Source organism: Chionomys nivalis, chromosome X, assembly GCF_950005125.1.
Source record: "Chionomys nivalis chromosome X, mChiNiv1.1, whole genome shotgun sequence".
Lineage (NCBI taxonomy): Eukaryota > Metazoa > Chordata > Mammalia > Rodentia > Cricetidae > Chionomys > Chionomys nivalis.
This window is the reverse complement of record NC_080112.1, coordinates 130,820,389-130,832,379: the sequence shown is the minus strand read 5'-3', so window position 1 is coordinate 130,832,379 and position 11,991 is coordinate 130,820,389.

Here is an 11,991-nt window from a genome sequence, read left to right as displayed (position 1 = left end):
TGATCTACGGCCCTGGAAATATATGTTGATTTTATTTGTATACATCCTTTTTATTTGTTTGTTTTTTGTGTTTGTTTGTTTTTGTTTTGAGACAGGATTTCTCTGTATAACAATCCTGACTGTCCTGGAGCTCACTCTGTAGACCAGGCTGGCCTTGAACTCACAGAGATCCACCTGCTTCTGCCTCCCAAGTGCTGGCATCAAAGGTGTGTGCCACCATGCTTGGCTCTGTGTACATCCTTGCTTGCAGACACTTTTATTCTTCACATTTTTATCTTTTTCAGCATAGTATTTTTATATTTAAAAATTACTGTTTCTTTTTGGCAGGGGCGAGGTTATCATAGATGCCTTCAATGTCTCTCATTCTCAATTGTGAGTCTTGTGGACAGTTTTTACTTTTCAGCAGACGTTATTACATTTAAACTAACCTTTAAACTTGTACATAAAACATAAAATTGTATATTCTTAATTTTTAACATTTATTTTAATGCACATAGTGTATGCGTGTTATGTGTGTGTATGTGCACATGCCCACATGTGCCATGGCATATATGTAGTATGTGGAGATCAGCGGACAGTTTTGGAAGAATCAGTCTCTCCTTCGACCTTATAGGCTCCAGGGATTGAAATCAGGTTGTCTGGGTTTACAGCAAGCAGCATTACCTACAAAATCATCTACTAGCCCAAATTGTATATATTTATGTATGTCCAGTATGTGCATGGCAATACATATCTACAACATATTCATGATGAGATGTCACATACAGCATTATTTTGGGGGCAGAATCTCACTATTTAACTCTGGATGGCTTATAACTCACTGTGTAGACCATGATGGCCTCAAACTCACAGAGACCCATCTACCTCTGCCTTGAGAGTGCCAGGGTTAAAGGCATATATCAGAATACCCAGCCTTAGCATGATGTTTTGCTATCTGTATACAACTATGTAATGTTTAACTCAGATTTTACATATCTGTCTTCTCAAACATCATTTCTTCATGGTAAAAACATTCAAAATCTTTTCTTAAGTTTTTAGCATACACAACACAGTGACATTACCTGTATTCACGCTATTGTGCAATGGTGAATCAGAACTTCGTGTTCCTATCCAGCTATTACTCAGCCCCACTGATCCCCTCTTCCCTCCCTCCCTCTCTGTACTCTGGTAATAATTATTCTGTGCTCAACTTCTTCTTTGTATGCAGTACTAGGGATTGAATTCAGGGTCTTGTACATGCTAGGCAAGCACCATACCACTGAGCTTCTTCCAAAGCCTTCTGCTCTCAACTGCTATGAGAAGAATGAGAGTTGATCTTTTGGATAGCCAGATATGACTTACCGAAGAACAATTATATTTTGATTTTATTTAATTTTTAAAGCTTTATTTATATTTTCTGTGTATGGGTGTTTTGCCTGCGTGACTGTGTGTCACTTGCCTTCAGTACCCAAGGAAGCCAGAGAAGACTTCAGGTCCCCAGAACTAGAGTTACAGAAAATTGTGGGTACTGGGAATGAAAGCAGACCCTCTGAAAGAGCAGCCAGTGCTTGTAGTAAGGAACAGCGGGGCTGCGTCCCACCACTCGGCTAGCTTTACCTGAAATAATTACACGGAAACAGTATTCTTTTTAAACACTGCTTGGCCCATTAGCTCTAGCCTCTTACTGGCTAATTATCACATCTTGATTAACCCACTGCTAATAATCTGTGTAGCACCACGAAGTGGTAGCTTACCAGGAAAGATCTTAACTTGTGTCTGTGTCGGAGAGGAGAATCATGGCAACTGCCTGACTCAGCTTCTTTCTCCCAGCATTCTGTTCTGTCTACTCTGCCTACCTAAATTCTGCCCTATCAGGCCAAGCAGTTTTATTAATTAACCAATAAAAGCAACAGATAGACAAATGACACTCCCACATCAAGTGCTCTTCATTGCTGAGCCATCTCTCCAGCCCTCTAAAGAACAATTTTATATCTTACACCCTCTTGAGATGTACACTTTAGCAGAACTCTAATGTGGCTTTATATATAGAAATCTTTAACAATCACCTGAATTTACTTAGTGTGTGTTAGTAAGCAGAATCCAAGACATGTGTTCCCAACAAGTATGTTAATTGGGGGAAGTGAAATTTGAAATATTAAAATGGTTTGTGGCCCCCCAAAGATTATACAATATAATATAAACAGAATACACATCCACACAAACATATAGTGTTAAAATTTTATGGGACAGCTATTAGGAAACGTCTTAGTTACAGAGAAAGATTAAGTAACACTACTACTAGTTATGGCTTTTATGTTGAAGGTATGAGATGAGCTCATTTGGTCACTAGCTCATTTTCTTTACTGTTTATTCTGACAGGAAGGGTTTCCTCCCACTGGGAAAGGTCTGCTCCACTAAACTCTTTGTTTGAGGATTTTTTTTTATGCTCACAGAAATGTGTCATAACCTTGACAATCACTTTAACAGCAAAATGGAGCTTATGCCTCCTGCCTTTGACAAACACTCTGGGTAAGAGAGGGGGTCAATCATCAACCACACTCCTCATTTTTAATGTAATGATCATGTAATGTGCCATGAGGGAAATCATTGTGAGGTGATATGTACTGGAAACCAAATGTTATCAAGCACGTGAAAATGGAACTGTTTTTCCACCTCTGGGTCTTTAGCAGAAACTCCTCGTTGAAACTGGAAAAAGAGAACACCGAACACCAACACAACCCAGGAGTAATTAGTAGAGATGGTGATATCTGGACCCATTTCATAGAAGAAATGTAAATGCTGATAACTTGGCCTTTGAAATTAAACTTTCAGCATTCAGGCTTCCCACAAGAAGTAACAAAGATAAAGCATCCTAGCAGGAAAAGTGGAGCTGGGATGTACCTCCGTCCTACGGTGCTTGCCTACTGTGTAGGAGGTGTAAAGTTCCGGATTCCAGCAGCAAAATACGTACACCCACACACAACACACACGGGGCAAGGGACAGTGAGTTTATGCACTTAGAATAATTGTCATGTTTCAGATATGAATACTGGGAACTGGGAATATTTACTGTCATTCCTAGGAAAAAGAGTGTTAGGTCTCGAACCTGGGACAAATGACTAACTGAGGTGCTCAGGGGCCAGGTTTTCCTAGCATCCCTCAATCTCCACCTGTTACAGGGCACTCCTGGCTGTCACACCCCAGCCCCTACCCTGAACTCTTCAGCCCAAGTATTGGGCCAGGCTTCACTATCCCCAGCTCTTCTGGTTTCTATATAACTCAGCCATTGTGGCTATGCTAGTCTCTTGGTACAGGATACCCCTCTTGGTCCATGGCTCCTCTCCCCTCTTTCCTCCTTCTCTCTTCACTGGTCTGGTCAGGGTCATGTTAACTTTGGACTCTCCCATATCTCCTTCCTTTTTATTTCTTTTTCCCCCTTCATCTAGTGCTGAAACCCAGGACATGGATTCTGAGGGGACATCTCAAGTTGGCAAGTTGCTGGAGTAGTCTGTAGTTGATTTGAACAACTTTGAAAACAAAAAGGATAAAAAGAAACTCAGCCTCCAAATTCCTAGGCTCTATTTGAAAAGTCATGAGGTTCCTTAACAATCATATTGTGCTATATTTTATAGTCTGTTCCCGCTCTTAGATGAGCACATACAAAGCTTTGGTTTTCTTCTTCTCTTCTTTCCTCATTTCTTCATTCTTTTTCCATTCTCGAGAATAGACTTGATGCTTTTCACCCCATTCATGAAATCATGCCAGATCCAAGAACTGTGAGCAGAGCGAGTTATGAAGACCTTTAGCAGACACTGGCCTTGGTAAATGAAAAAGTAGATCTCTCAGGCAGCTGCAGTGGAGGCTGCCTGTGGCCTCATTTAATCAGAAGCCTGAGGTGAGAGGATGACTTGAGCCCAGGAATTCAATATCAGTCAAGGCAACACAGCAAGACCTGTTAGCAAAACCAGTCAGGCCAGTTCGTATTTGTCTTCATTGCTTTCCACTTTCTCTGCAGCTCTTCTTGCTGGCTTCCATTCTGTACCCTGGCAAAGCTGCACCCTCAAAGGTCACTGAAGTGTTGTTTGCTAAGGTCATGGCCTTCTTAGTCTTCAGTTCACCTGCATCTCTGTGAAGTACTTTACAGCACTGGTACCCTGTAGATATAGCTCAGGATTCTCTCCCACCACCACGTCTCTCATGCTGGTCAACTTCTCCACCACTGAGGTATGGCCTCAGTTCTCTTTTTACTGTATATTTGAGACAGGGTCTCACTGAGACATTCAGATGGGCCTTGAACTCACTCTGTAATCCAGGCAGTCCTTGTATTTGGACTCATCTGTGCCAGCCTCCAGAAGGACATGAATAATAAGCCTGCATCATAGTACCTAGCTACATTGACATTTGTTTGTTTGTTTGTTTATTTTTACCATTTCTTCTTTCCATTTCTATTACTCTCATCATCCCAGCCTCTGATACACATCATTCCATTTTTACATTTAGGGAATCAATTGTCTTCCCAGTCACCAGTCTAATTTGAAGCTTCTATTCAGAAGCTGGCCAAATCGTTTTGTTATTAAGTAGTCAAGCATTGCATTAGTTCAAATGTTAATGACACTTTGACTCTTTTACACTGACTTGCTTGCCAGGTACCTGGGGATGAGTCACCTATCTTGCTTCTTCATCAATTGTACCTCCTATGAGCAAGGTTTCAAAGGTCCCGGGAAGGGCAGGGCTATACAAGAGGAGCAGTTTTTACATTCACAATAAGCCTTTGGGGATTCCCTTGGGGACAATTCCAGGAGGTCCAACTTGCTCTTTTAACAACAGCTAAATGAAATTTAAGCCAATGAGTAGAGGACCTAGAATCTACTGGCTCAAGAGTGGCAAAGGGTGGCCAAATGTTAATAACTTTGCCATCATTTTGAGTGACTGAGGCTTTCATTTAATTCCTATCACCCATTTTGCTTGCTTACTGGATTATCATCTATGTAACTACAGTGGGAGATTAGCAAGACTTATGTAAGTACCACAATTGCAGGAGGGAGTAACTGGACATTAACATTCTCATAAACCAGTCCATTAAACACTGCATGGGAAACTTTTTTGAGGAATAGAACACAGTTTTGTTTCTGCAGGGTAGGAGGAGGATTGAAGGTCTTATGAAGGACCAGAAATGTATTGGCAGTTTTTCTGAGTTTTGTAATTTTTTTGCAAGCATTGAGAAGCGAAATAGATTCCGATCTGTTTCTACCATCTTTCTGACAGACCTCCCTATCTTTCCAATCGGTAACTTATCTTACCCCTAAGATTTACTCACTGTGAATATCAAATGGTCTAGAAACACTTAACATCCTTAGTCACCAGGGAAATGCAAAGTAAAACAACTCTGTTATGCTATCTTACATCCGTCAGAATGGCTAAGATCAAAAACACAAGTGACAGCCTATGTTGGAAAGGATGTGGAGCAAGGGGAGCACTCTTCCACCGCTGGTGGGAGTGCAAACTTGTACAGCCACTTTGGAAGTCAGTGTGGCAGTTTGTCAGGAAACTGGGAATCCATCTGTCCGAGACCCAACAGTACCACTCTTGGGCATATACCCAAAGGATGTTCAATCATATCACAAGGACCCTTGCTCAACTATGCTCATAGCAGCTTTATTTCTAATAGACAGAACCTGGAAACAACCTAAATGTCCTTCTCCTGAGGAATGGATAAAGAAACTGTGGTACATTTACACAACAGAATATTACTCAGCCGTTAAAAACAAAGGTACCAAGACATTTGCAGGCAAATGGATGGAACTAGAAAAAAATCATCCTGAGTGAGGTAACCCAGACTGAGAAAGACAAACATGGTATGTACTTACTCATAAGTGGATATTAACTATAAAATAAAGGATAACTATGCTACAATCCACAGACCCAGAGAGACTAGGTAACAAGGAGATTCATGGGGGAACACCTAGATCTTCCTGGCAAGGAGAAATCGAAGGGATTTCATGAACAGATGAGGACAGGAATCCGAATCTACAAGGATGACCTCAGTTAAGACTCCCGGAAAGAGCAGATGTGTAGCCTGATCTGGCCATCTCCTGTGATAAGATTGCTGCCCAGCCCAACTGTCGTCAGAGAGGCTCCATGCAGCAAATGATGGAAACAGATGCAGACCCACAGTCAAACAGTAGGTGGAGTTCTGCAGGGGATTCTGCAGAGGAGGGGGAAAGGAAGGATGGTAGGAACCGGTGGTGTCAAGGAGACCACAAGGACATGCATAGAATTAACTAACCTGGGCTCACAGGGGCTCACAGAGACTGAATCAACAATCAAGGAGCCTGCGTGGGACTGACCTAGGCCCTCTGCATATATGTGACAGTTGTGTAGCTTGGTCTTCTTGTGGGACTCCTAACAGTGGGAGCAGGGGTTATCTCTGAATCATTTTTTAAAAATTTTTTATGGGTAATTTTTTATTTTATTTTTTGAAAAAAGAAAACAAACTATCTTTTTCATTTTAAATACCAATCCCAGTTCCCATTCCCTCCCCTCCTCCCATTCCTTGAACCTCCCCCCCATCCACTTCCCAGAGAGAGCAAGGCACATTACTCCAAGGAAGTGGCACCAGGATCTGTCCCTGCTGCTTGTACTGGCTTTTTGGAACTCATTCTCTCTGGTTGGATACCTTGCTCAGCCTGGATATAGTGGGGAGGGCCTTGGTCTCTGAATCTTTTACAGGCCTTTGGAATTCGGCTCCTCATACTGGGTCATTGTAAACACAAGGGAGGTGGTTAGTCTTATTGCAACTTGATGTGGCCTGTTTTGTTGATACTCAAAGAAGACCTGTCCTTTCTTAAACAGAAATGGAGGAGGAGTGGATTGGGGGTGGAAACAGAAGGGGGTGTCAGGGGAGGAACCGGGATGAGAGGGAGGGAAGGGAAACTGTGGCCAGGTTGTAAAAGAAATAAAAAAATAAATGTATATAAAAAAGTTTTACTCATTGAGGATATGAATACTAGCCTGTCTCATAAAAATTTTCCTTAAACAAGCACCTCCTTGTTTTGCTTTGTGGATTCAAGTTGGATGGTTTCCAAGTCACTTTTTAGATCTCATATAAAAATATTATTCACACTCTTATTTTGCTCACTCAGTTTCACTGTTCTTTGTTTTGTTTTCAAGACAGGATCTCACTATGTAGCTCTGATTGTCCTGGAACTCACTAGGCCAGGGTGACCTTTACTGTTCTTTTTAAAATTAATAATATTTATTTCTTCTGATTGGGTATGGTGACGCACACCTTTAATCTCAGCACTCGGGAAGCAGAGGCAGGAAGATCTCTGTAAATTTGAGGCCAGCCTGGTCTATACAGTGAGTTCCAGGCTAGTCAGAACTACATAGTGAGACTTTGTTTCAAAAACTTTAGTGTTTGAAAATTTCACATATCATTCCCACCTCACACCCTCACAGCTTCATCACCTCTCTCTAATTTGTCACTAATGACCTCCTGAGTCCAGTCAGTGTTGCCCATATGGACACGGGCATGTTGCCATCTAAAGATGAGCGGCTCTCCCTCCCTCGGCAAACATCAAGTGCTAGTAACCTCTCTGCTAAGAGTAAAGCCTCAGGACCCTTTCATGTTTTACTGTTTTTCCTTATTTCTATCACCCAGTTAACAAAAGAGCCCTTTGGGTGGATAAGGCAAAACTATAACTGATTTTGTTTAACAAAAGGGGAGAAATAAAGGGTTATAGACTTAAGTATCTTGCCCCAAATCACATAGCACTGAAACACGTTCATGGGTTATGTTGGAGGATTAATAGTGACTGGTCACGTGTGGGTTATGTATGTGAGGGGAGGACATAGGGGTTTCTGTGCTATCACTCTCTACCCTGTTCCTCTCATGGGACCTGGAACTCAGCACTGTTTTCAAAGCTAGGCTGTCTGGTCCTAAGCTCCAGGGATCCCTGCCTCTGCTCCCAGCACTGGGATTACAGGTGAACATGGCTATACGTAGCTTTTATGTGGGCGCTGGGCATCTGAACTCAGGTCGTCATGCTTGTGCGGCAAGCACTTTATCCACTTATCCAACTTCCAAGTCTCCCCACCCCCACATACATACTTTTAATTAAAAATTGCATCCATTAGGGCCGGAGGGATGGCTCAGCAGTTAAAGTACTTACTCTTCCGAGGACCTGGATTTGGTTGCCAGCACCCACATGGTAGCTCACAACTATCTGTAACTCCAGTTCCAGGCAATATACTCAGGCATACAATTATACACAGAAATTAAATAAATATCTAAAAATTGCATCCATTTTGTGTGTGTGTGTGTGTGTGTGTGAGAGAGAGAGAGAGAGAGAGAGAGAGAGAGAGAGAGAGAGAGAGAGAGAAAGAGAGAGAGATTGCACATGTAATTATCAGAGGACAAGCAAGTTCTCTCTTATCACAGTGAGGGTCTCAGGCGTTGAACCATTGAACTTGGGTCATAACGCTTGACAGCAACTGCCTTTATCTGTTGAGCCATCTTAACAACTATCATTTTGATATTTTGAGATGGGAATCTCTGTAGTCCAAATTGACCTTGAACTTGCTACTTAAGCTGAGGCCAGCCTTGAACTGCTAATTTCCTGCTTCTGTCTCCCAATAGCTAACGTTGCAAGCTAAGTCACCTCATCCGGTCTCGTTTCTGTTTTGATTACTTTGGTTCACCCTTTATCTTACTCCTGTTCAAAATGCTTCATCATCAGCTTCGCTTCCTGGAATAATTGGAGCATATCATGCCAGGTGTGCACTCTAGACAGGGCAGGACCCGGGAGGGGGTGACTGAAGAATGTTTGGAGTGGTTGCCAGGATGACGGCCGGGGCAAGCCGAGCGCAGCCCTGAACACCGCAGGCAGCGGTGCAGAGGACAGGCAGAGTCTTCGACAGTTGGGGTGTGTTTCACAACCGGAGAGGTTGAAAGGGTAGCTTGTTTTGCTTGAGAATTTAGATAGCCCTGTGGATAACTGCCTGCTGCAAATTCCTGCGCTGTGAGCTGAGTGGAGTCCTGGCTTTTTCCCTTGGGGCTTTCTTGTCCTTGGTGCAGAGTGTGCCTCAGAGGATCTAGAAAAGCCATATTCAGAACTGTAACTCTCCTCATTCTGGTACCAAGACCAGTTGAGAAGAAGAAAACCCCTGTTTCCTGTTAAAACCGAGAATTAGATCATGTTATTTCTCTTTCTCAAACATGCCCCATTTATTTCTCCCAGGGAAGAAGCCCAAGTACCTCAAAGGTGAGAAAGTCCCACACTTTCTGTTCTGAGTGCCTATAAACTCTTCTCCTCTTCACAGCACAAACATGGTGACCCATGGGGTAAAGGTAGACCATCAGTATAACAAACATGTGCCCAGTTACTGTCTTTACTGAACCACTCTAAAGTAACCTGATAGATGATTAAGGGAACCTGCCCTCTGGGAGGGCTGGGAGCCAGGGACAGAAGTTTTCACTCTTCTCATGTTATAGATATAATGGGGGTGGACTTGGTTGCCTGGGAAATTAATGTCCTTATACTAGCAATAGAAGTGGCACAGGAGGCGTCGAGGCCCTGTTGTCAGGGCTCAGATTAGAGTACTGTTTATCTGGGACTCTGGCCTTCCATGTTCTCTCACTCTAATGAGAGCTGTACTCAAACCCTCTGAGCCAAGGAGCAATCCAATGGAACCTCCCAGAAAGGCAGTGTCCACGACCTCCTTCAGTAATGTGTATCAGTGTTTACAGCTGTCAAGTGAGTCTCCCTCAGGGTTCAGCATGAGCTTGTGCAGCATCCTCTCTGTCATTTCCTCCTGTTCTTGTCTCCAGAGATGCTTTGGGATCTGGTCAATGTCTTTTCTGTGTTGACGTCAGCAAGTTCCAAAGCAAAAGTCCAATGCTATTTGCATCTATATTTTTTTTAATTATACATATGTTTTCCTTCAAAAATCATACTCATTTTTTCTGAGTCTCTCACCTCCTTCCACAAGAACAGGTTGAAGCTCATTTCCCCTGCCGGGTGACCCAGATGAGGCACTAACCAAAATGCCCAACATTAAAATTCGGCTTGGAGCACTCAGGAAGGGATCATTGATTGACACACACTAAAGCAGCAGTAAAAGGATCTGGCACAAAGGAAGCACTCAATGGCTTTTGGGCATTATTGTTCTCAGCAGCAGCAGTAGCAGATTGTGGGACTCAGCTCTTCATCTCTCTTGGAAAATCTATTTGACTCCTTCAACTTCTCCCGATACTCTATTAGGGAAGGTCTTGTAACTATACAGATCGGAGCTCAGCCACGTCATGTTTTATCTCCATCATCTGAAAGCAATCTTCCAACAACAGAATCAGTTTGTTCTGTGTGCTTTCTCTTCTCTTATCTACTGCAAGTATTAGTGCTGGTCCACGCACTGGAAGGGGGATTTGCACACCTGGGAAACAACTGGATGGTGCTCTCTAGCCAGAGCTTTGTCTTACTGGGTTCTTTTCTGATTATATCAGATTCAGTGTGCATGCAGAGGCTTGAGTATGATGTTGATGCAACTAAGGTGGAAGAGCCCCAGGATGGGGGTGAAAGTCACAGACATGATCTGTGGCCCGCCAAGACTCGACCAGCGATGAATTGAAGACCACCGACACAGGATCCTTCTCTATCGCGCTTTATTGAAGTGCACTCGGTTACAGTTGACTGGTGGAAGTAGGGGGGCCCCGAATGGCGGAAAGCGGCTGAATATATACAGGGAGAATGGGCGTGTTCAGAACGAAAGAGACGTGGCCGCATGGGATTGGAAGCAGCTGTTGCTGGGCAGATCAGGAGCAAGATCAGGCGGTAGAGACGTTGGTCTAACACGCCAAAACACACTTGTTCATCAGGCTCTCGGCGCCATCTTGTAATGGCGGCGATAGTTCGCCACATCTCCCCCTTTTTTGTTTGATTAGAGAAAGAGACCTCCAGTCATGGCTGAAATTAGAGGGTTCCCCCCTGGGCAAAAATGATAATCTCTGTTTTTCCAGGGACGGGAAAATTAGTCAGAGGAAACCCGTCTGCACGGAACCATGATTTCCAGGGTGGCTCACCCTGTGCACTCTATGGTGCAAGCCACCCGGGTAAGGCAAGCCGTTCTTCCGAGTGCAATGGGCAACAGGACCCGTCGGGTGCAAAGACACGGCTTAAGTCTCTTTAAACATAGTGAGCCAAGCTTGGGGGGATGTGCCAGCCTCAAGTGCAGTGAGTGCTCGGACAATTGCTATCTTCTTCCTTTTGCGTGCTCTCATCATCTTTATAATCAAGAACAGTGCCACCATCAACCCTGCACACATCAGCACACCAATCACACCAACCCCAGCCCACTCTTTAATATAAGAGAAGGTAGTAACCAGCCAGTCCGTAAACTCTCCAAGTGTAATCACTTCTGCTTTGGTAGCATTTAAACTTAAAATTTTCAAGCTTAAATTGGATTGTAATTGCTCAAACTCCAAGCTCCAATTACCTTTCAAGTAATTGGATAATCGTTTTGATTCATTAAATGATGCAAAATAAGGAGTAACACATAAGTATTCTTTGCGTAAAACACAACTCATAGCCAAACATCAAACATCTTATATAAATTTTCTTCCACTAAATCTATCCTCTTATTAAGTAATAAAATTCCTGAAGCCAAATGCTTATTTATAGCTTCTTGTTGTATCAGGGCTTCTGAGGTTTTCTGCACTACTTCATTAATGGTATTTGCTACATGTACCTGGTTGGCCATAGCTACCCCAGCTGTAACAGCCGCAGCTGCGGAAACAGCAATAGCTGCTACGATAGCTGCTGTGATACCGAAATCTCGCTTTTGCCGAATCAGGGACAAAACAGAAAATTCATTTGGGTCTGCCTTCACTGGTACCCACACAAAGGTAGGCACCTTCGCTAGCAGGCCGGTTGTGTGCCGAAAGGACCAGCATTGAGATAATACACAAGAAGTCTTTGAGCAGTTAAGCTGCTTGTCGGTAGAGTGATTGCTTAAAAT